We start from the raw sequence: 26,930 nt of genomic DNA, 5'->3' as shown, positions 1-26,930 counted from the left end.
TGTTTTCTTCTATAGCTTTCCCATGCACACATTTTCCTATGATTTTCTTTGCATAGTTTCATAGCATATTGTTTGTTGATGTATTTTTGTTAACCAATATTTTGTGAAACAATGAAATAAGAGAAAAATAATCTTAGGGCACCTGGGTGGTTCAGTGGGTTAAGCATCCAACTTCGGCTCAGGTCATGATCTCATGGTTTGTGGGTTCGCGCCCCTTGTCGGGCTCTGGGTTTACAGTTCAGAGCCTGGAGCCTGCTTTGGATTATGTGTCTCCCTCTCTCTCTGCCTCTCCCCCACTCATGCTCTGCCTCTCTCTGTCTGTCAAAAATAAATAAATGATAAATGTCACGATAACATGACAGCCCCAAACCTGTGGGATGCAGCATAGGCAGACATAAGAGGGAAGTATATAGCAAGACAGGTCTTCCTTAAGAAGGAAGAATGGTCTAAAATTCATTGCCTCTTCAGAAGCTGAGTGATAAGTCGCAAGCTTGCCAGGATTTACAGACCTAGAGGTAAACATAAACTCATTTTACATAGATGCTCAAGTGACAATGAGTCTTAGTTTCTGCTGCCTTGTGTAGGAAGGACTTTGGCATCTCCCCTGATGCTCCTCACTCCATGATATTTAGGGTCATAAATATTTTAAACTTCCCAAGAAGTTTACGTCTCACAAATACTCAGGTTCTTATTTTTTTCTGTTCCAATCTCTTTTCTAGATGTATTGCTCATCGCATGGATTTGCTGCTCTACCAGAGGCAGAGATCCAATTAAGGGACATCATCAACAGATGGATTGAGCTGTGGTATGAAGGGGGTGTGGATCCTGAGAGAGAATTGGTTAACTGACACCAGAGATACATGAAATGGACGGAAAATCAAAATGAATGTACATTAACTTGAATTTTCTATCCCATTATCTTCATTAATACGAGTTTACTGTGCTAAAACACTCTTGTTCAGCAATGTAAAATTCCAAAAAGTTTCATTCCAGGAACTTTTTGAAAGATACAGCAACTCTTCAATGGGAAGCATCAAATAATAGTTTATACCTTACAACTCTTTTAATCCCTTACTACAAATCTTTGCCTGGCTGTTCTTACCAATTCTAAATTATTCCATCATGATTCTTATCCTAATTGAGCCCCTCCTCTGAAGTATCCTCTATAAACAAGACATCAAAATCTTAACAAATATCCCAACTTTGTCATTCTCTCTCAGAGATGTTACTAAGACACTGTCAAAGTGGTGTTCTCATGTTAGAATGTGAATATTTTTCTTTTTCTGTACAAACAGGACTTTCTGACAGAGATAAAGAGCGCTCTATAATGATAAAGAATATATATTTTTCCTAAAATCATTTACTTCTCATATTCTAAGGTGATAGTTTTGGAGCCATGTGTTTATATTTCAAATAGTAATAAAACCCAGAGCCAATGATTACATTCTAAAATGTGAAAACCTAGGTGATTTTCCCCTTCTCTCCCTAAGAAAGGATTTGTTTACATTCCAAACTAAAAAAAGACCCATCTATCTCTACACAGACTGGAGTGAGGAGTGGGGTTACTATGCCAACACCTATATATTAAGCTTCTAATTTCAAAATTTTGATTCTTCTCCTATAGTATAGGTCCTCTCTACTCCCTTCCACATGCAGGTCTGTTTGGCTCTCACCATGTTGCCTCCTGGAGGAAAATGGAGCATGGACAAACAGTACTAAGATATTCTATAAATAAATAATCAGTTTTGCCTTTGATCCAGAAACCTTGTATATACTGTCAGAATAAAATAAAATATAAATATATATTTACTCCTTATCATATAAGCATTAAAATTAGCCTCCTGTTACTAATAGGCTGTTTTGGTGACATTTTTGAGAACCAGTATTCTATGGTGCTGAAATTCACAATGGTTTTGTGAAGAGAAAAAGGAAAAGAGGAAAAGAGAGGAGAGGAGAGAGGAGAGAAGAGAAGATAAAAGTGAAAAAAGAAAAAAGAGAAAAGAAAAGAAAAGAAAAGAAAAGAAAAGAAAAGAAAAGAAAAGAAAAGAAAAGATCACCTCAGCTATTCAGTCTTTGCAAGCTCTGAAAGCACCTTGATGGCAGCAAAGCTTCAGAAAGCACCATGCTCCTTCATTGTTTGCTTCCTTCCCCTATTACCCTACAAAACCCCACATAATCCACAAACAAGACATAGATATCAAGTTTTGCAAACTAATGCCTAAGGGATTAATCGGTCCATTTATTAAAGTAAAACTCCAACTAGGGCTCAGTAAAGACACCTTACTATAATCCAAAATATTTCTATGGCCCAAATACCCCTACATGACACACAAGAGATTCAGGGCAATGAGTGACTCTCTACATCTCCAGTAAAATGTTAAGTTTTTTTTCAAAGCTTTTCAGATGGAACCATGTGTTATACTGTTATTCCTGCCTTTGCCAAAAAATTTCAGTCAGCCTCCAAAAGTCTGTCCTATATTCCCTGTGCTCACTTCGTCCTCCAGCCTCTCTGCTGTCCTGCTATAATCCTAAATTCCCAGTATAAAAGTCATCCAAACACTGAAAGATCGCTTCCATGCTTCATCATTCTGGTTTGAAATTTCATAGATTTTAATGCGGTCTTATTTTTAACATGTAAAACTATATAAAATGTGGTGCTTCTTAAGTATTTATGTGTCTTACAAATTACTTTGGGTCTTGTCACATTGCAGATTGTGATTCAATAAGCCTAGGTAGGGTTTGCGTGTCTGTATTTCCTACAAGCTCCCAGGTGATGCTGCCATTGATGGTCTAAAGACTCCACATGAGGTAGCAAGGTGTTATAGGAAAACAAGCCTCCAGAAGAGTTTGCACATTTCAATAAATGTAAGGAAGACCTTCTAACACAGGATGAGCTATTATTGATTAAAATGCGGAAGCCAACTGTGTAAAGATGTGAGAATTGCCCTTCAAAGGGAATTAGTGATAGCTGGATACTAAATTCTTGCCTTTACCTTCTCTTTTCCTCTGTTCTTTTCCTTCTTCTCTTCCCATTGTGTCTAAATACCCATTCCTGTTTCTTCTTTTGCATTTCTGTACTAATACTTAATCTCCTTTTATCCCCTTCCATTCAACTTCTAAAGAAATGATTTTTATATTTCTACTTATTACTTTCAGGTTCATTTCCAAATTGTCTTGCTAAGCTCTGCATGGTTCCATCTAACTCGCCCACATTCAGGATGATCTCATAAAGAAATGGGCTATCAATATTGCACAATCATTTTTGAGGGGCATTAAAAAGATTGAGGCACTGTGAGTTATGCTAGACCAAAAGATACATAATATTCTCTAACAGTAAGCTTCCCCAAGTGTAGCTTAAGCAAGTCTGTAGTGATTATATTTTGTTTTTATTTTTATTGTCTAAATGTTTTTACTTAAAACAAATCATTGTGCCAAGAAAGAGCTGACTTTCCCCATTCCAAATTAAAGCACACCACAATAGGGGCAAATGTGGTTTAGTAGGATTGGTCCACTATGTGAATGGTTATCCTTCTACTCACTGTGGTTGGGGCAACTTAATTCATCAGCAGTCATTCTTACACAACATATCAACCCCAAAGTATTAATGTCACACAAAAGGAAGTGGTCTTAATATCATGAGTGGGGCAGTATGTTCTACAAATGCTAAAATGTAGAAGCACGAACACAAAAATTAAATAATTCGGATAATTTTCCGTTTCTGCTTACTCCTGTAATAAAAAGTAGTGTTGGGGTCTGACACCTAGATTTGGTTTTTATTCTGGCCATTTATAAAGTGTTTCCCCATCTGACTTGTATCAGTAGGGTTATGGATAAAAGTTCATTAACTTTAAAAAAAAAATTTAGTGTTTATTTATTTTTGAGAGAGAGAGAGAGAGAGAGAGCACAAGCAAGGAAGGAGCAGAGAGAAAGGGAGACACAGAATCCAAAGCAGGCTCCAGGTTCTGAGCTGTCAGCACAGAGCCCAATGTGGGGCTCGAACTCATGAACCGTGAGATCATGACCTGAGCTGAAGTCAGACGCTCAACCGATGGAGCCACCAAGATGCCCCAACTTTTTTTTTTTAATTTTAGAGAGAGAGAGCATGTGAGTCAGGGAGAGAAGTGGAGGGGGAGGGAGAGAGAGACAGAGACAGAGAAGGAGAGAGAATCTTAAGTAGGCTCCATGCTCAGGGCAGAGCTCGATGTGGAGCTCTATCCTACAACCCTGCAATCATGACCTGAGCCAAAATCAAAAGTTGAACACTCAACCAATGGAGCCACCCAGGTACCCCAAAATTTCATTCACTATGGAGAGAGGTGTAACTACTCCTTCCTCCTCTACTTGCTTTCATGCTCATGTTCTTTGGGGTGGTTGCTATCTGAGTATTTTATAGCCATTTGGCCATTTGGCTTCTTCCAAAAACTTGTCCAAATCAAGGACCTTCCTCAAACTGAACTGGTCCTTCTCGGCCTCTTTGTCTGTGGCCCAAACCAGAAAACTCCTTATTGAGAACAAATCTGTTGGTCTTTATTCCGGCTTCTAGGTCATCACCATACCTGACCTTGTCCAGAATTTTACTGGGCCTGTAAATATTCTGAACCATTATCTTTGACACCTCTGCAGACTTCATCACAAACGTTGTAAATTTCATTTTTTACACCTGTAAAAATACTGTCCATACCCTTGGATTGCTTGAAGGGCTCTTGGTCATACTGAACGTCATTGGACATCTGAGGATTGGGCACATGAAGAGCGATGATGTCACTGATACCTTGATTTTCATTTGTCTGTAGTTTTGACCGTTTATTAGGAGCTTCCCTGGAAAGATTCCAGTCACGTGGTCTGTCTTTTTACCTGTCATGCCAGATTTCATCCCTCCCATGGGCCTCCCAATCCTCTTTTTTCACATGGGTTTTGATCCCAGCTCTTCTCTCACTGGCTTTCTGGGCTGTTTCTCTAAGATTCTCTCCATGTTTCTTCTTTTCTTTTTGAGCCATCTTTCTCTCTACTTGAGAATGCATTTTTACAGCTTCATGAACATTCTGGCCAGCAATATAGCGGGCTTCTGCCAGCTTGGCAATGTTCTCATTGAGACGAAATGTCTGCAACCCTCTTCTGCTCGCAGCCAAACATTTGTCTAATGGAATTGTACAACCCTTTGCATTTTTCCGGTTTGAAATATAAGGAGGAATCTTCCATTCTTATGGCTCCTTCATGGTCATCTTTTGGCTAGGAGAATGCATAACAGGCACAGGAGGAGAAGGTGGTCCTTGGGGAGCGTTCTTATTAATCTTGAACCTTGGAGGTTCCACTGGATCTTTCAGCATTCTCACCATCCAAATAACTCTGTTTAGCTCCAGAATCGAAAGCCACTCTTGGTTGAGATGGTGAGTATCAAATACACGGAGCAGCAGCCAGTTTATTAGCTGCTCACACTGGCATGGCTGCAGCAACCTTCTATGATACAGATTTTTCTAGGGCTACCCTTGTCTTTTCTGTTAGCTCTTTAATGGCTTCTTCATCAGGTCTTTGCAGGTCTGGATCATCTGCATTCATGGCTTCCTTGGGAACCAGGTCAGTGTACTTGCCATAAATGACCTTGTCATTTGACTGTCCTGGCTGAGCAATTGCATTATATTTAAATTTCCTTCAGGATCTACCTGGATGGCGTGTGCATTTGACACTTTTTTTTCTTTCATCACATATCTAGTGGATACTGGGCAATATAGGTCTCTGGAAAAGTACCTCCATCTCCAAAATCCTCTAATAATCACAGTATCCAGTTTTTCTGGTACCCCATATGGTCTTTGAGAGACCAGAGAGGTCCTTCGTGATCTCTGGGGTCTTCCCTTTTCTTCAGCCTCAAGCTGGTCCTAAGATAGCTGAGTAGGTGAAGGTAAAAAGCTGGTAAACATCTTGTTCTTCCAGAGTGAACCGTAATTATTTTTTTCAGATGTTCTCTACTGTATCATCTTACCTACTATCTTCAACACATACACATACACACATAATTTTATTATAAACATTGTATTAGCTTTACTGAAGCCATTTTACAGGTATATTGTTTTTCAAAAAAAGAAACATTCTGAACTTATTGCTGTTTTGATCTTTTATTTCTTTTTTTGTGTTTCTTCTTTTATTTTAACGTATTTTATACAGATACAGGGACAAGAGTTAAAATGTGAAATAAATTTTCTGCAAATAGATTGTCTTGTTTGGAGAGCATAAATAAATCTGAGTACTATAATTTCTTTTCTAGTTGAAGTAGAAAAGGGGTATATAAGTTAAGGTTATGAGATAAAACTAGTTTTTTATGGTATTAATTTTTTTTCTTATTTTGGCTTTTTGCTACATTCCTGTCTTGTGACTAAGAAGAAAAGTAGAGGAAGCTTGCAAGGAAAATCAGCTATAGAGACTGTGAGATCATCAGTATAAAAGATAAAAACAACTACCAAGTTTAAAAAGGTGGAGAGGGCAACACATGCTTAGAGAAAAATAATAAACTAGTTGAATAGAACTAGGTTCTAGAGAAGTGAAAATTTAGGAGTAGCAGATATGCAATTGATAAGAAAAATTAACATATACCTTAATTTTTAATGTTATTGTTCGTAATTTTCTACCTTTGTTCTTATAATTTTTTTTTCTTGGCTAATATTCAAACTGAAAACAGTTTCCTACAGTGAACTAGGTGCTATGCATAGCATAGAACTGGGGATGATGTGCACTGGTTCATTGAATTTACAATCCAAGTTAATATTATTGTGTAATGCTTCAGTGAGTGTGGTATACCTAAGAGGCAAATAAACTCTATCAGGCACCAAAGTGTCATTTGCTGTACCAGAAGCAGTAACAGAAATGGAACCCCAGTGTTCTGGAAGAAGATGTTTGCCTCTCGTGGGTGATCATGAGAAACTAATTTGCTCACAGTAGGATTGGATGATGATTGTGGCAGATTTGTCTTTACTTCTTTTTATTAAGGGCACAAGATCACAAAATTACCATTTGTATACTTGGGAAAACCAAAGATAACATTCAAATATAAAAAGAAAACACACATATCTACATACACTAACACATGGTCAGAATAAATGCATTGTCAAGCCTCAAACTTAGTGTTTTTCTGATGTATTTTAGTTTTTACTTCAGTATTAGAGTTCATCAGATATACTAAAGATATATATGTGAAAGACTAACTGTTTCTTGGAATGCCTAAATCAAAAAAAGAAAAAGAAAAAAAAAACTATGAATTTATGAATAGGAACAAGAAACTGTAATCTACTTGACTTTGGAGTTGACATCGGGGATGTATAGATAAATCCAAGGGTATGCTTAATTTAACTCAAAACAATATTATTTAGATCCGTCAAATGAAGAGGTTTGATAATTAAAACAATAATTTTACCATGGGAAGTATGTATACTGTCTGTTTAATTGCGAACCCACTGCTTATAATATTGTTTCACTGATTTTCTGAGACAGAGATCCCCAAATGCTGTGGCCATTTATTGTTCTTTTTTGTATACCCATGGGATAGGTAGCAACAAATGAGGAGAGTACACCTCTTAAATCATTTCACAAAATGTTCAGATAATTTCTACCCAGGAATAAAAGGACAGAACTAACATGCATAACATAAATACTATTAGGTAGCAACTCTGATAGGTCATTTACATATGATATCTTATATAATTGCTTAGAAGTAAATTAATCTACACATTATCATTTTGGAATGTGAAGCTTAAATAATCATTGAGCTGGCATCTGTATGTTGTGTGAACATGCTGTTCACACTTGGTCCTGTCTACTACTCTTTTTTCTTTTAGATATATTATAGATATTAAGAATAATTATAAATTAAAACCAAAAAGATAGATGATAGGAAAAATGAGTGTGCAGATGAGAACCACAAAACATATGAGTGCAAAAATTTCAGAAAAGTGTATTTAAAAGGCAAATAAGTTCATAAAATATTATTTCTTAAATGGATTATATTATCAAAATTGATTGAGCAAAGCTCACAAAAGTATACTTAGCACATTTTTAATTAATAGCGTAGCCCCTTGTCCACTCACACTCTGTCTCTCTTTCTCCTTCTCTCTCTCTCTCTCTCTCTCTCTCTCTCTCTCTCTCTCTCAAAATAAACATTTAAACAAAAGATGCAAGAGGCTGGTGGTTAAAGGTGCCAAATGGCAATTGGGCTGCCTGGGTTTGAATTCCAGATCTTTCTCATAGCATCTGTGTGACAGTGGGCATGATAAGAATTCCTGTCTCCTCAGGTTACTGAGTAGCCTGGATTAAACGGGTTAAAACTCATGAAGCCCACAGATTAGTCACTGACACATAGCAAGTGGTCAGTAACAAATAACTGATGCAATGTGTTAACAGCCATCTGGCTCATCCACACAGGGTCTGCTCCAGAACCCCCAGAGCATGCATTTTTTTGAAATATAATTTCTTCTTTTCACTTACATACATAACGCTTTTTGAGGGATTTCAAGGATTTAAAAAATATATATAATTAATGATTTTATAGTCATTTTACTTTTCAATGTTATCTTTTATAATATATTTCACACTGCTCTAATGTTTTATATGAATTAAAAACTTGATTGATTCTTGGAATATCATACAAATTGCCTTTAAATGTTTTTTTTAATGTTTATTTATTTTTGAGAGAGAAGAGACGGAGAGTGAGAACACAAGCAAGGGAGGGGCAGAGAGAGAGGGAGACACAGAATCGGAAGCAGGTTCCAGGCTCTGAGCTATCAGCACAGAGCCCAACATGGGGCTCAAACTCATGAACTGTGAGATCATGACCTGAGCTGAAGTCGGACACTCAACCAACTGAGCCACCCAGGTGCCCCTAAAGGTTTGTATTTTCAAGATGTATTTATTACAAAGTAAATTAAAAGAACTTTGTAAATTGCACATAAACACGATTGTTTAATTTGTCACAGCACATTTAAAGCATTCAATAGCAGTCAGAAAAGCTCTAAAATTACTGCAACTGTAGATATACAGATACCATTGTTCTAGCAAATAATTCTAAATCAGCATATTTTATTACTTGCCAATCTCAATAGCTAAATTTTATAACAAGTAATTTTTCTTTTCTATTACCCTTATTTTAAACTCCTAGTAAAGGAAAATACAGATTTTATAATTTGAGAGTACACCTTTTTACTCTGATGTTTAACCAAAATCATTAAATGTTCATTTCCAAGTATACTTAATGAATACTCGAGTAGAAATAATGAGTTCCTTAAATATGCCTGACTTTAAGCAGCCGATTTTTACCATTTCTTCAGTTGCAATAAATATCCATTTCTGTTCACCCAGAAGAAATAATTTCTGGCAAATCACTTCTAAATTCAAATGTATGTTGATCTTATTTACTAAATCTTACTTAACAATAAACAGTAACAACCAACACTAACAACAATAATAAAATTTATGACTTGGCTGCCCCACCATTTAATTGGATATAATCTTTAATTATTGAAACTAATCACCGTCTATACAAAATCCATTATATTTTCTGTTTGTGGCTTCTGTATTTTACTGCATTATTCAAACAATCTATCATCAGAACTAAAAGAAGTATGAATAAAGCACATACATTGTCTCATTGAATGGATATATTGAAAACAAAATTTAACTCAACTTTGATTTCCTTTCATATTTCAAACAAATGAACCAATTCATTGCTGGCTTAAGTACTTCTATGAATTAAATCACAATTATTAGCATATGTTGCCTGACTGAGGAGTGTCGGCTGGTACAGGAGTATCATAATGAATCCAAAATAAATCTAAAGGTATTTGTAAAATACTTACAAACTATTACCATCCAGAATTGTTGCTAATTATCTTCTATTATAAGAAAAGCTAATGGGCACTTTTATCAATTATCTGTGATGTTTCCAAAAATTCTAACATATATAATTCTGGGTATCAGAAATGTTGCTTAAATTGTTCAAGTTTTAACCATTTGCAGGTGGAGGGGTCAGACATGATTCCAAACTTCTCAGGATGTAGTATTTGCAAACATTTGTGCATGTGTTATGCTTCTGCAGGGTTTCTCATTCTCCTGATAAGTACACTTAGTACTTAGTCATCATACAGCACAAACACGAATGTATGTAGCCTAGATGTCTATGAAAATGAGCCTTTTATCTATCCATTTTTACATATAGCGCTCTAGTTTTCATTTCTGAATTTCATATAGATGCTTTACTGCCTCTATTATTTCTTTGAAAAATATGCTATTAAAGAAATGAAAGTATATGTATATTTGACAAGTCAAAAGTTAATTCAGAGTTAGATGGTGGAGTAGTAGGGGGACCTGGGCTTGCCTCATCCCTTGAATACAGCTAGATCAACATCAAATCATTTTGAACACCTAGGAAATCCATCTGAGGATTGGGAGAAAGGTCTGCACAATTTGAGAGGGAGAGAGAGAGAGAGAGAGAGAGAGAGAGAGAGAACTTGGCAGGTATGAGGTGCAGAGGCATGAATTGGGGGAGATAAAAGCTTCAGTGCCACAGAGGGTAGGGAGCCCTTTTCATGAAGAGAAGCAAAGAAGGGGAGAAAGCATCACATTGGATTTGTGCATGAAAAGCACCGCCCCTCCCCCCCCCAAATCACTGACTGGGGAATAGGGAGGAACAGACTACCACAAGTTTTTGCAAACAGTTGAGCTCAAATATTGAGGTTTTGAAAGTTGGTGCCATTCACTGAAGTTGATCCAGGCAGACAGTGGTGCTCCTGGGGAGAAGGAGGGCTGAGGCCCGGGAGTGGACAGCAGACAGTGTAGTGTGGGAATCCACTGGGTGGCACTGGGAGACAATATTCCTTTTCCTAGAGTGCATTTGGAAGAGGGTATATTGATTCTCCAAAGACAAAAGACCTGGCTGAGTCTTTGAATAGCACTTCAAAGATAGGGGACCGAGGTGTGCCCAGAGGGTGGATAACCTGATCACAGCTTCTCGCTGTGCTTCACCATAAATTCCAGGCACCTGTGCAGCCATGTGATTGCTTTTCTGGGAAAGAACAGTGCCAGCACAGTGCTGCAAATCTCTTCCCCAGAGGAGGGTAGTGGGTCCGTACCTTGCCAGTTCCCTTAAGAGTTAGAGTCCTGAATTCCCACAGCACGCCAGAGAGAAAACACTGTGGCACCACGTTAAAAGCCCAGACACAGGAGTTGAGAGTGGGGACCTGACAGAAACTGAGAACTCAGAAAAGGAGATTGCTCACTCATCTGTGAGGGTTTTCTGGAACGGCAGCTGGTGAGAAATCCCTGCCCTGGGGATGAGAGGGGTGGTGCCATCTTCCCCCAGTTCACAAGCACTGTGGGACTTCAGTGAGCAACACAGTGCCCCAATGGAGGCTGGAGGCCTCCCTGTGCCCTGCAGGGGCATCTTTACTAGGGAAGGTCTGACTACTAGCCAGGATAGCGGGCCTTTCCCCCAGAAGACCAACATAGGACCCCCACGTGCACCAAGACTACTGAACATAGAGTGCTCCAAAGCATTGGCTTTAGTTCTTTATTTTTTTTTTTATTTTTTTTTAAACCAGGCTTACAGTTTTTTGTTTTGTGTTCATTTGTTTTTGTTTCTGTTTTTTCATTTCCTTTCTCTGTTTTTTTGGGATCGGGCTTTCTTTCTTTCTTTCTTTTCCTTCCTTCCTTCCTTCCTTTCTTCCTTCCTTCCTTTTTCTTTGGAATAAGGCTTATAGTTTTTTTGTTTGCTTGCCTTCTTTTGCTCCTTTTCCTTTTCTCTTTTTTTTAGAACAGGTTTTGTTTTGTTTTTGTTTTTTAATGAGGCTTATTTTAACAAACAAGTCAAAGCACACCTAGTTAAAGGTGCAAACACTGCCCACTACAAGCAAGGAGGAACTCTGCAGAGGACTGACATAGAGGAAAGAACAGCCAAATCACAATAGCAGAGTGCACACAGCATACACCAGAAACAGGTCCTGAAGTGCCAGGACCTGAACAGTGTATGGCCCCTTCTTAACATAACATTACTCTCAGGAACAGGAAACATAAGAAACTTCAATTACAGACAAAAGACAGAAACCTAGATAAAATGACAAGATGGATGAATTCTCCCCAAAAGAGAGATCAAGTAGAAACCACAGCCAGGGATTTTCTCAAAAGAGATATAAACCATATATCTGAACAAGTTTTAGAACAGCAGTAATAAGAATAGTAGCTGGGCTTGAAAGAAGCATAAAGGACAAGAGAGAAACACTTGTTGAAGACATAAAAGACTGAAAAACTAGTCAGACTGAAATAAAAAAAATTCTATCCCTGAGAAATAAAACTGACTGATGTAATTACAATGAGGATGGAAAAGCAGAAGAAAGAATAAGTGATATAAGAAGATAAAATTATAGACAATAATGAAGCTGAAAAGAAGAGGGAAAGAAAACTATTGGATCATTAATAGAGACTTAGGGAACTCTGTGTTTCCATGAAGAGCAATAATGTCCTTACCATAAGAGTCCCAGAGGGAGAATAACAGGAAAAGGGAGTAGAAAGTTTATTTAAACTTAATTATAGTTGAGAACTTCTCTAATCTGGGGAAGTAAACAGGCAGTCAAGTACAAGAGGCACAGAGAACTCCCCTAAAATAAATACAATAAATAAATAAATAAATAAATAAATAAATCTTAAAACAAAGGCATATCATAGTGAACTTGCAAAATACAAAGACAAAGAAAAGGCCCTTAACCCACAAGGGAAGACAGATCAGGTTTGCAGCAGACCTAGCCACAGAAACTTGGCAGACCTGAAGGGAGTGGCATGATATATTCAATGTGCTAAATGGGAAAAATATGCAGCCAAGAATATTTTATCCAGCAAGACTGTGATATAGAATAGGAGAGATAAAGAGTTTACAAAACAAACAAAAATTAAAGGAGTTCACGAACACTAAACCAGCTCTGCAAGAATTATTAAAAGGGACACTTTTAGTGGGAAAGTGAGGCCAAAAGTGACAAAGACTAGAAAGGAACAGACATAATCTACAGGAACAGTGACTTTACAGGTAATACAATGGTACTAAATTCATATCTATCAATAACTACTCTAAAGATAAATGAATAAATGGACTAAATGTGCCAATCAAAAGACATAGGGTATCAGAATGGATAAAAAAAAAATACCCATTGATATGCTTCTTATAAGAGACCATTTTATATCCAAAGAAACTTCCAGATTGAAAATGAGGGGATGGAGAGTCATTTATCATGCTAATAATATGAAAAGAAAGCTGGAGGAGCCACATTTGTACCAGACAAACTCGATTTTAAACCAAACACTGTGTAACAGAAGTGCACTGTATCATAATTGAGGGGTCTATATAACAAGATCTGGCAATTATAAATATTTATGCCCCCAACCTGGAAGTAGTCCAGCCAAATATATAAGTCAATTAATAACAAATTTAAAGAAACTCATTGAAATAATACAATAATAGTAAGGCACTTTAACAGACAAATCATCTAAGCAGAAGATCAATAAGGAAGCAATGACTTTGAATGACACACTGGAACAGATGTCCTTAACAGATATATTTAGAGCATTTGATCGTAAAGAAGCAAAATACACATTCTCTTTGTGTGCACATGGAACATTCTCCAAAATAGATCACATACTGGGACACAAATCAGGCCTCAACCAGTACAAAAAGACTGAGATCATACCATGTATCTTTTCAGACTGCAACACTATAAAACTAGAAGTCAGCGACAAGAAAAAACTTGTGAAGGCCACAAACACATGGAGGTTAAAGAACACCCTACTAAGGAGGGGCATCTAGGTGGCTCAGTCCATTAAGCATCTGACTTCAGCTCAGGTCATGATCTCTCAGACTGCAGTTCATTGGCAGCTCAGTGCCTGGAGCTGGCTTCTGTATTCTGTGTCTCACTCTCTCTCTTCCTCTCCAAAAATAAATAAACATTAAAAAAAGAACATCCTACTAAGGAATGAATTGGTAAACCAGTAAACTAAGAAAGCAATCAGAAAATACATGGAAGCAAATGAATATCAAAAGACAACAGTCCAAAATCTTTAGGATTCAGAAAAGGCAGTCATAAGGGGGACATAAATAGCAATACAGGCCTTCTCAGAAAGCCAGAAATATCTCAAATACACAAACTAACTGTACACATTAAAGGAGCTGGAGAAATAACAGCAAATAAAGCCCAAAGCCAGCAGAAGAATGGAAAAAATAAAGATTAGAGAAGAAATAAATGATATGGAACACTTCAATAAACAAACAAACAAGCAAACCTAATAGAACAAATCCACAAAACTAGGAGCTTGTTCCTTGAATGAATTAACAAAACTGATAACCCCCTAGCCAGACTTATCAAAAAGAAAAGGACCCAAATATATAAAAAAAAAAAAAATGAAAGAAGGGAGATCACAACCAACATTGCAGAAACACAAACAATTATAAGAGAATATTATGAGCAATTATATGCCAATGAACTGGGCAATCTGGGAGAAAGGAGTAAATTCCTAGAAACATATAAACTACCAAAACTGAAACAGGAAGAAATAGAAAATTTGAACAGACTGTTAACCAGCAGAGAAATTGAATCAGTAATCAAAAGTCTCCCAACAAAGAGTCCAAGGCCACATGGCTTCCCAGGGGAATTATACCAAACATTTAAAGAAGAATTAATACCTATTCTTCTGAAACTGTTAAAAAAAATAGAAATGGAAGGAAAACTTCCAAATTATTTCTGAGGCCAGAATTACCTTGATTCCCAAACTGGACAAAGACATCACTAAAAAGAATTACAGACCAATATCCCTGATGAGCATGGATGAAAAAATTCTCAACAAGATATTATCAAATCGAACCAAATAGTACTTTAAAAGTATTATTCACCACAATCAAGTGGGATTTATTCTGGGCTGCAGGGGTGGATCAATATCTGCAAAATCAGTAAATGTGATATACCCCATTAATAAGAGAAAAGATAAGAACCATATGATCCTCGAAATTGATGCAGAAAAAGCATCCTCAAGAACATAAGGATAGAAGGAACATTCCTCAATCATAAAAGCCATATATGAAAGACCCACTGCTAATATCATCTTCAATGGAAAAACCTGAGAGCTTTTCACCTAACGTCAGGAACACGACAGAGATGTCCATTCTCATCACTGTTGTTCAACATAATATTGCAAGTCCCAGCCTCAAATCTTATAACAGAAAGAAATAAAAGAAACAAGTCAAAGTTTTTCTATTTTCAGATAACATTGTATATTCTATGTAGAAAACATGAAAGATTCCACCAAAAAATTGCTAGAACTGATATGTGAATTCAGCAAAGTCATAAGATGTAAAATCAATGTACAGAAACATGTTGCATTTCTATACACCAATAATGAAGTAGCAGGAAGAGAAATCAAGAAATTGACCCCACTTATAATTGCACCAAAACCCGTAAGATTCCTAGAAATAAACCTAACCAAAGTGGTGAAAGATCTGTATTCTGGAAATGATAGAACACTTATGAAAGAAATTGAAGAAGACATAAGGAAATGGAAAAATGTCCCATGCTCATGGACTGGAAGAACATATATTGTTAAAATGTCTGTACTATCCAAAGAAATCTATACATTCAAGGCAATCCCTAGCATTTTTCACAGAGGTAGAAGACATACTTCTAAAATTTGTGTGGAACCAGGAAAGACTCCCAAATATTCAAAGTGATATTGAAAACCAAAGCAAAGCAAGAAGCATCAAAATTCTGCACCTGAAGCTATATTACAAAGCTATAATCATCAAAACAGCATGGTACTGGCACAAAAACAGACACGTAGATCAGTGGAACAGGACAGAGAATCCAGAAATAAACCCACAACTATGTGGTCAACTAATATTCCAACAAGCAGGAAAGAATATCCAATGGAAACAAGACACTGTCTTCAACAAATGATGCTGGGAAAATTGAACAGCGACATGCAGAAGAATGACCCTGAACCACTTTCTTAAGCCATGCATAAAAAATAAATTCAAAATGATGAAAGACCTAAATGTGAGACATGAAACCATCAAACTCTTAGAGAACAGAGGCAATAACATCTTTGACCTTAGCCATAGCAACTTCTTACTATACACATTTATGGAGGTGTGGAAAACAAAATCACAAATGAACTATTGGGACTTCATTAAGGTAAAAAGCTTCTGCACAGTGAAGAAACCAATCAATAATACTAAAAGGCAGCCTACAGAATTGGAGAATATTCTGTCATTGGAGAAGATTGGAGAAGATATGTCATTTGCAAATAACATATCAGATAAAGAGCTAGTATCTAAAGTCCGAGCTTATCAGACTCAACACCCAAAAAATAAGTAATCCAGGTAAGAAATGGGCAGAAGACATGAACAGACATTTGTCCAAAGACATACAAATGACTAACAGACATATGAAATAATGTTCAACATCAGTCATCATCAGGAAAATACAATCAAAACCACAATGAGACAGCATATCACAACTGTCAGAATGGCAAATATCAACAACTCAGAAAACAACAGATGCTGGTGAGTTTGTGGAGAAAGGGGAACACTCTTATCTTACACTGTTGGTGGGAATTTAACTGGTGCATCCACTTGGGAAAACAGTATAGTGGTTCCTCAAAAAGTTTTAAATAGAACTGTGTTATTACCCATGCACCTCTAGGTATCTATCCAAAGGAAAGAAAAACACTGACTTGAAGAGACACATGCAGTCCAATGTTTATATTAACACTATCAATAATAGCCAAATTATGGAAAGAGCCCAAGTGTCCAACGGTTGATAAAAGGATAAAGAAAATGTGGTTTTATATGCAATGGAATATCATCAGGCCATCAAAAAGAATGAAATCTTGCCATTTGCAATGATGTATATGGAACTAGAGTATATTATGTTAAGTGAAACAAATCAGTCAGAGAAAGACAAATACCATTTGATTTCACTTATATGTGAAATTTAAGAAACAAAACAGATGAACATAGCGGAAGGAAAGGAAAAATAAAATAACATAAAAACAGAGGGAGACAAACCATAAAAGACTCTTAACTATAGAGAACAAAGTATGGGTTTCTGGAGGAAAGGTGTCTGGGGGAATGGGCTAGATGAGGGATGGGCATTAAGGAGGGCATTGTTGTGATGAGCACTGGGTGTTAAATGTAAGCAAAGAATCGCTAAATTTTACTCCTGAAACCAATACTATACTATGTGTTAACTAACTTGAATTTAAATAAAATCTTAGAAGAAAATAAAAGTTACTTCACTATATCTAAACTTCATTTCACCTCTATATTCAGAAAGCATTTGAAAACTAATAGCAAACTCATGAGATAAAAATGAAGCATTTAGTGAATAAATGCTAAATAATTATGAAATTTAATTTAAAATTTTATGATCAGTGCACACATACAGTTGATATACAGTATACATTTTTGTGTATATATCTATCAGCATGATATATATACACGATAATTACTGTTAATTGGTAGATTTTTATTATCAAAAAACAACAGTTTTGATTTTTTTTCAAATTAGTTGTATTCTTTTTTGAATGGATGAAAAGCAAAGAATATTATTTCTGATATAAACTTACCTTTCAAGTAGATGATACTACAGATGTTCATAAGAGTACATTGAGTGGTGTATATTTTAAAAGAAGAGGTGCTTTCCAACTTGAAAATAGTATAACAAAAAAACTTAGCGTTAAATATTATGAGGAATTGAAGAATTATAGCAACTGATATATTTAATTTAAAAACTTGAAATAGGGGAATCAGGAAGATGGTGGTGTAGGAGGACACTGGGCTCACCGCGCGTTCTGCTGATCACTTAGATTCCACCTACACCTGCCTAAATAACCCAGAAAACCACCAGACGACTAGCAGAATGGAGTCTCCGTAGCCAAGCGCAGATGAGAGGCCCACGGAAGAGGGTAGGAAGGGCGGCGAGGCGGTGCACGCTACACTGACTGGCGGGAGGGAGCCGGGCGGAGGGGCGGTCCGCTGGCCAAGCAGAGCCCCCTAGTCTGGCTGGCAAAAGCGGAAGGGCTGGACGGAGTGTGTTCTGACAGCAAGTGGGACTTGACATCTGGAAGGTTATAAGCTAACAGCCCTGCTCGGAGAACTGGAGGGCTGGAGGACACTGGGAGGGAGAGTTGTTGAGCTGAGCCCCAGAGGACAGAGCTCAGATTGGCGGGGAACAAAGGCGCTCACCAGCGCCATCTCCCTCACCCATCCCCCAGCCAAAATCCCAAAGGGAACCAGTTCCTGCCAGGGAACTTGCTTGCACCCAGCAAACACCCAACACTGTGCTTCTGAGGATCCATCCCTCTGGCGGGTCTGACTCCTCCCAGTGCCGCAGGGCCCCTCCCAAAGCAGATCTCCGAAGGAAAAGGGAGCTGAGTCTGCCCCTCCCGCCCCTGTGCACCCTGCCGATCCACCCCAGCTAATATGCCAGATCCCCAGCACCACAACCCTGGCAGTGTGCAAGTAGCCCAAACGGGCCACGGCCACCCCACAGTGAATCCCGCCCCTAGGAGAGGGGAAGAGAAGGCACACACCAGTCTGACTGTGGCCCCAGCAGTGGGCTGGGGGCAGACATCAGGTCTGACTGTGGCCCCACCCATCAACGCAAGTTATTCAAGACAGCACAGGGGAAGTGCCCTGCAGGTCCACACCACTCCAGAGACTATCCAAAATGACAAAACAGAAGAATTCCCTTCAGAAAAATGTCCAGGAAATAGCAACAGCTAAGGAACTGATCAAAAATGATTTAAACAATATAACAGAAAGTGAATTTAGAATAATAGTCATAAAGTTAATCTCTGGGCTTGAAAACAGTATAAAGGACAACAGAGAATCTCTTGCTACAGAGATCAAGGGACTAAGAACAGCCAGGAGGAGCTAAAAAATGCTATCAACGAGCTGCAAAATAAAATGGAGACAACTAGGGCTCGGATTGTAGAGGCAGAGGAGAGAATAGGTGAACTAGAAGATAAAATTATGGAAAAAGAAGAAGCTGAGAAAAAGATAAAAAAATCCAGGAGTATGAGGCAAAAATTAGAGAATTAAGTGATGCACTAAAGAGAAATAATCTACACATAATTGGTATTCCAGAGGAGGAAGAGAGGGAAAGGTGCTGAAGGGGTACTTGAAGAAATAATAGCTGAGAACTTCCCGGATCTGGGGAAGGAAAAAGGCGTTGAAATCCAAGAGGCACAGAGAACTCCCTTCAGACATAACTTGAATCGATCTTCTGCACAACATATCATAGTGAAACTGGCAAAATACAAGGATAAAGAGAAAATTCTCAAAGCAGCTAGAGATAAACGTGCTCTAACATATAAAGGGAGACCTATAAGACTCGTGACTGATCTCTCTACTGAAACTTGGGAGGCCAGAAAGGATTGGCAGGAGATCTTCAATGTGATGAACAGAAAAAGTATGCAGCCGAGAATCCTTTATCCAGCAAGTCTGACATTTAGAATAGAAGGAGAGATAAAGGTCTTCCCAAACAAACAAAAACTGAAGGAATTCGTCACCACGAAACCAGCCCTACAAGACATCCTAAGGGGGATCCTGTGAGACAAATTACCAGAGACATCGCTACAAGCATGAAACCTACGGACATCACAATGACTCTGAACCCATATCTTTCTATGAATGCAAATGTACTAAATGCGCCAACCACCTTTTGGGATGAGCACTGGGTGTTGTATGGAAACCAATTTGACAGTAAACTTCATATATTGAAAAAATAAGAAAAAATAAATAAAATAAAATCAAGGATGGAAAAACAAACAAAAAAATAAAAACTTGAAATAAAAAAAACTGGTGTATATGTGTGCATTGTGTATATAAGTGAAAATAAACTTAAAAAAAAAATCAAAGCACCAATCCCTAATGTTTACATGTGTTTATCTCTGTGACCTAAACACTGCTTAGTTCAAAAAGACCAATTTGATGTCTCATAGTCAACACAATTTTAAATCACACATGTATAATTTTTAGTCATTGTTAATTAAACAGCACTGACATCCTTTGTCCTTTGAGATTATCCAAGGTAATGTGTCCTCTCTCATTTTGTTTATGCTTGTAGTTTCCCTGAAATTAGCATTCTTAACTTAAATATTCCAAAACAGTGATACAGAAAAGATAAACTATTCGGAAATCATCACTGGTAGGTTGTAAACGAAAAAATAATTATAGTTGGGTAGACTTGTAGGGAAAATTTTAATGCCAAACAAAATATGACTAAGGAGATTATATAAAGGAAAAACTCCTTACATGTCTTGAAAAGAATAGATACCTAAGGGTGATTAATAAGAAAACCCTAGCTTTTTAGTTTGCATGAGTGGCTGGAGTGGCCGGTTTAGTACCTTCATGGGTAGCATGGGTCTATGTTTTTATTATCATGTCCTTAGTAAAGTCACTGATGTTTAATTAGGCCTCAGTAGAAGCAGGTTTAGAAATCACTTTACGAAACTACTTGGATTCAGTTGTGTAATATGACATAACCTATGTGCCCTAGAGTAATTATGAGCAAGTGTCTTTTTGAAGTGATGTGCACACAAAACAGCTTCGTTGTATGACCTACTCTGGGAGCAATATAATAGCTTCATTGGGAGTAGGCCACATGAGTCACACAACGACAGAAACCTGCATTGGCTGTTCTATCAATTATCTTGGTGGGCAGCGAGCATCTGAACGGTCCTCAGCCTTGCACTAACCTTTTGCAGAAGGTCACCCTGGTACTTTTGGGTTAGGATGAAAGAATGGTCTGACTTCATTCTGCCAAGCATTTCTTTACAATAACAGGAACTTTCAGTTATCTGCTGCTCTTTTGGTCCAAATTATTGGGCTTTCCTTAACATTTCTCTTCAATATGGATGATATTTACCTAACACCGTTAGGTAATTATTACTTCATAGTTTTGAGGGCTTCAACTTTTTACTATAGAGAATCTGTCAGCAGTAGTTTTCAAAGTTTTGATTGGCTTATTTATTTTTAAGTCACACACCCTTGTGTTCAAAAACTTAAAGGATCTCATTATATAAATATATAAAGACAGGTTTTTCTCAGGTTGATAGGGCTGGCAGTAGAATGCAGAACTTCTTCCTTTCTATCTATTCTCGGTCACATCCCAATCAGCAGAGAAAGCTTGGTGGAACTCATGAAATCTTACACAAAAAAGGCAGAGAGAAAATAGTATGCTGACATTCATTTTAAATATTATGAACTTATAAGAAACCACTAGTTTATAAAAACATAACATTATATGAAGAGTGACCAAAAAAGCAATATTTAGTTTTGTATATCTTTGTATATCTTCATACTCATATTTCTCAAAACTTTCATTAAATCCTATCACTCTGATCAATTGTCTATTCTCAGCAGACTTTATTTTTTAACTTTTTTAGAGTTTTTGATATTTCAGCTTATTTAGCTTTTTTTTAAGTTTGTTTATTTGTTTATTTGTTTGTTTATTTATTTATTTAGAAAGCAGGCATGAGTGGGAGAGGGGCAGAGAGAGAGAGAGAGAGAGAGAGAGAGAAAGAAAGAGAGGAAGAGAGAATCCCGAGCACTCTCCGCACTGTCAGCACAGAGCCTTGTGCTGGGCTCAACCTCACAAACCATGAGATCATGACCTGAGCCAAAATCAAGAGTCAGATGATTAACCGACTGAGCCACCCAGGCACCCCAATTCCCAGCAGACTTTAAAGGAGCCTTCTCTATAACTTATCTTCAGCATGCATCACAGATAATCACAAACATACACATGTAAGACCCACAAACAACATAGACATGCATACTTACAAAGACCATATTTGATTATAGCAAAAAAAAAAATTTGGTTGTCTTCATTCACATTTCAAACAATCCAGTACATACAAATCTATTTTGTATATTCCTACTTAGATGAAAATACATATGATATGTAATTAGTTATAATATATACAATATAAATACATATAAATCCCATTCCTGCTGAATTCAAACACCTCCACAAATCTGGTCCAACTATCTTGTGAGTCTTAGATTACTACTTTTTAAAAACATTTTTTAAAATGTTTATTTATTTTTGAAAGAGAGAGAGAAACAGAGTGTGAGTCGGGGAGGGACAGAGAGAGAAAGAGAGACACAGAATCTGAAGCAGTCTCCAAGCTCTGAGCTATCAGCACAGGGCCCGATATGGGGCTCAAACTCACAGACCGTGAGATCATGACCTGAGCCAGGTCGGATGGCCAACCAACCAAGCCACCAGGCTACCCAGAAAGTAGCCATCCTACTTTCTGAAATGTATTATACAGGTCAAACAAGCTGGATCTTTTGATATTCTGTTCTATGGGGAATGCCCAACATCCAATTAGTAAAATCTATTCCACTGTTGTAGGTCTTACTCAAAGGGCATCTTTAAATTCATACATTCACTGAAAAGCCCACTTGGAAAAATTTATTACTACCGGAAATCCTATAAAATATGATATAATTTTCAGGGAAATTGGCATACTTTCTTTATATTATAGTTTTTATCCCCTATACTTGAATTAAAGATCACAAAATGTTGTAGCTATGAGTTATTTATCCTTATATCCTGGGTTTTCTGACAAAAACTAAATGTAAAAGAGTAAAAAATGTAAATGTAAAGAAGTAAAAGAGAAAAGTATTCCTTAATTGAACTCACAAATACACTAATTAGTATTAGAAATTAAATGATTGCTTTGGGTATAACAAAGGTAATTGAGTAGAAAAGTAAAAAAAAAAAAAAAACAAATCTTTAACAATTTTTGGCAATCAGTTCTGGAAAATAATATTTTAATAAAATTTTTACCTCACTGTCAAATATGAAAACATATGAGTGTATCAGATATTGCTTCTTCTCCTTTATGTTCTATAAAATGTTACCATACATTTTTATTCAAAGTCACTTTTTATTGCATATGTACAATGATGCAATAATTTTGTATTATATCTCTAACCCTAGCAAAAGAAAACACAGACATGCATTTGTGTAGGAGTTTAGAATGTGAAGTGAGTGGTAATAGAGAAGATGGAATTAATACACAAAAGTCTTAGTCCATGGTAACAGATGTAATTAAATATTTACCTTCATTTTTTGCCTTTTTATTATTAATAGTCTTCAGAAGAATTTGCACGTGTTTTATTGCTCTTTAGGGCATAAATTGGTGATGTAAAAGTTATTTTTATGACACTATGAATTAATTGCTAGAAACATGTTCTAATTTAACTACATGACCAAAGTATAGTCAGGGATATTAATCATATTCACCTTTTAAGCACACATGCAAAATCAACTTTATCTCCATGAATAGTTTCCTGTACTAAAGTTGGTTAACTCAAAAACATGAGCTGTAGTTCTTGAGGGAATAAGGGTCTTATTCAAATAATTTGTCTTCTTGGGTAATGACTTGTGACATTGATATCAGTTTGTGTTCAGGATTACAAAGCTGGCCCTCAGAAATTTTAGAGCAGTCTTTGTGTAGGATTAAACCATGTTTCTCTCCACTGATTAGCCATTATTTGGTTATTTATACAACAAATTCTTTGAAAGTAAGATTTGAGAAATCTATGAGACTAAACAAAAAATATTAAACAATGTTTTATTTTTAAATCATAAAGTCCATCTTGAAAGAGATATAAGTTTATTGGAAAACTTTTAAATACTACAAAGCAAAATATATGAGAGAATTGAAGCAAACACTGAGGAAAAATCTATATGTATCATTTCTTATTGAAGTTACTATTACTAAGCAGCCCCTTTTTTTCAAAGTGCTTTGGATCCAGAGTGCTTTAAAAGTATAAATAAAAACATTAAAAAATAAATTAAATAAATAAAACAAATTAAATTCAATAAATACAAATTAAATAAAAAATAAAAACAAATTAAAAGCTTTGTATTAAAAAATGGTAAGTCACGGATTGATAATAGTGTGCATAGTGAATGGCAGAAGTCATAAGGAAAGGTCTAGAAATCTCATATACTATGTGTCAAATATCGTTTCTTTGCACATCTATTGGTCAATAAGGGTAAAAAAAAAAAAAAAAGAGCGCTTACAAGAAAAATGAGACCTATGCATCATTCTTTCCATAAAATATAACCAAGAATCAAGGCTTTTTGGCAAAATCTAATTTTAGCTTTCTCTATGATAACATTTTTTTAAGAATTTTTTTAAAGTTCTTATTTATTTATTGAGAGAGAGAGAGCACAAAAGGGATAGGGACAAAGAGAGAAGAGAGAGGGAGACTCCCAAGCAGGCTCCAGACTGTCAGCATGGACCCCTACATCAGGTTTGAACCCACAAACCACAAGATCATAACCTGAGCCAAAGTCAGATGCTTAACTGACCGATCCACCCAGTGGCCCCCATTTTTATTTTTTACCTTCTCTTTAGTAGTCCTGTTTGAGGTGAGGTCTAGGGGAAACATGAGGTCATAGGCTGTTCTGTGGGATCCTGGTCAACTACCTCTTGGCTTCATATTCTGTAGTGTTTGGTCTGTGTCAGTCTAGACTCTGCCTAACACACACATTTACACCTTACGTTTTCTCTTTATTTTCAGGACGGCTGTCAACCTCTCATCTGCAGGACATACCTAAGGCAGTCGATATTTTGAACTAAACAAGACTCATGGGACATAGTTGGTAGTTCTTACCCTGACAGTGAATAAAATCTCTCATATGCTCATATCTTTTCTGGTCATTCATAAGCAATTCAGAGGCCTACAGTCAATTTAAATTGCAAATATACTCCCAATTTAGAAAGTAAATTTTTTCAGAACCGATAATCAAAACTCCTAGCTTGAATTTAAATTAATATCTCCTTTTTTTCCACTTACGAACATACTTCCTGATATCTCTGAAGTTGAAGCATAGAGAAGAAAGAGAATAATCTAAGTCTATGCACAATGCCCCCTTCTCAACAAAGGCTTATTTAAAGATTATAATCTATCTCATGTTAATGTATATAGTTTCTTCACAGACTTTCTTGTTGGACCTCTCCATGGTAAGTTCCTAGACAGAAGCACTGCTACTGTTTTCAGCTAGGCAATTCCAATTCTACCTAAGCTTCCGCTTTTGTTGGTACACCCCATAGCATCTAAATGCTGGATTGTCCTGGCTTTTTCTTTGTTCTCCAGATGGACTTGCCATGGGGGCAGAGTTGGAAGCTATTCGGCAGCTCAGTAGCATCAGCTCTTTCACCAAAATTGATCTGGTGACTGCCACTCCTGACCTACAACCAATAGAGACATACACTGAGTCCATAAAACCAAACTTCGAGAAGACCAGCCAACCATTTCGTTAAAGTGCCTAACATCAGTCACCTTCATCCCTAGAACTGGCAATGTTTATACTGACTAGGGTAAAATATGGGTTTGCCTTTCCTTCCCACAGTCCTTCAGCCGGCACCACTTTCTGCAGATGTAAACAGGATCTTCTGATACGGGATCTTGCATAATATTTGCTAGGTGTGAGGGAAAAACTTAAAAGCTAAGGAAAGGAAGCAGTACCTTCAAAACATGGGGTGAACTGGTGCTACTACATATTATACCATCCAGAATCTACTAGACAAAAATATGGGTGCAAAAGAATGGTCTCTTAAAGACACAGCAAGGGATCAGCTTACAAAGAGACAACACTTTGTAAAAATGCAACACTATCTGATTTCAGCCTCTGAGACCTTGAGCAGAGAACCCAACCAAGCTGTGCCCAGACTTCTGACTTACAGAACCTGAGATAATAAATGGGTGTAGTTTTAATCTTATAATTTTGTGATAATTTGTTACACAGCATAGAACACTAAGACAACTCTTTTATTGAAAACACCCCGGCGATAAATCACTTGAACAAGAATCTTCATCCTAGATTTTTCTTCGCAGGAACATAAACTAAGACATCATCTTAAGTGAGATTTCTTTTCATTTCTACTAGGATTGCTCATCTGGTCTCCAGGATTCATGTGTACTTGACCCGCTGTCATAAGGTAGTGCAGTTATTTCCCTGACACCGGCTTTTACTCTGTTGATGCAAATCATGTTCACTGTTCTAAAATGTGACTCCTGTAACCGTCTCCTGGATTAACCCAGACACACACACACACACACACACACCATTGTATACCAAAGTCAATGAGTGGTCCCTTTGAAGCCTCTCTCACTAATATTTAGTTTAAGAGTTACCACCCCTTATATCTTCCTGTTGAGAGGCAGGAAAATGAGATTCACAGCACAATTCTTTGGAAAGAAATCTTCCTAATCAAACCCACTTCGTCACCAATATTTCAAAGCATTGATATGCTTGATATAGAATAACAATGGGATCTATAATGGCTTTGTACTCTGTTTATCTAACTAAACTACATCTAAAATTACATGTTTTTTAAAAAGTACATGTTTTTTTTTTCCTTTGTGGTTCTGCGTGCAGGGTGGTCACAAGAGAAATTTGCGGGAGATTTTTAAATTGGAAGCAAAGCAGCAGCCTTTACACTGTGAAAAGTATTACAAAACCCAGTGTCGCAGTAACTCTAATACATTGCTGCAGTTGTACCAGCTCACTTTGTCCAGAGGAGATGATAGTTAGGTCTATAGACAATTGACCTTATCTTTTAGGTAATCCAAGTTCTAGATTGGGCACTTGTGTAACTCTATATGAAGTACACCAGCTTCTTCTGCAGGTCGAAAAATGTCATTGATATTCGATGCAGTTAAAAAAAATTCACTTTGTCCTTGTAGGTTTTAGATTGTCCTCTGGGTTCCAACTCTCCATTATTTCACACTCAACTTTTTTTTCCCATCTGCCAGCCCTGTGGACTGAGGCTTTAGCCTCACAGGCTTTTTTATCGACTCCCTCAACTATATAAAGTCTAACCTTTTT

General features: G+C 36.9%; 1 pseudogene; it reads right to left on the bottom strand.

The window, feature by feature from the left end:
- Window positions 1-4,322: 4,322 nt before the first annotated feature.
- LOC125922425 (SNW domain-containing protein 1-like) lies at window positions 4,323-5,915 on the bottom strand (annotated as a pseudogene).
- Window positions 5,916-26,930: the final 21,015 nt, after the last annotated feature.

This window comes from Panthera uncia, chromosome B1 (assembly GCF_023721935.1).
Source record: "Panthera uncia isolate 11264 chromosome B1, Puncia_PCG_1.0, whole genome shotgun sequence".
Lineage (NCBI taxonomy): Eukaryota > Metazoa > Chordata > Mammalia > Carnivora > Felidae > Panthera > Panthera uncia.
This window is presented reverse-complemented; position numbering and strand designations above follow the sequence as displayed.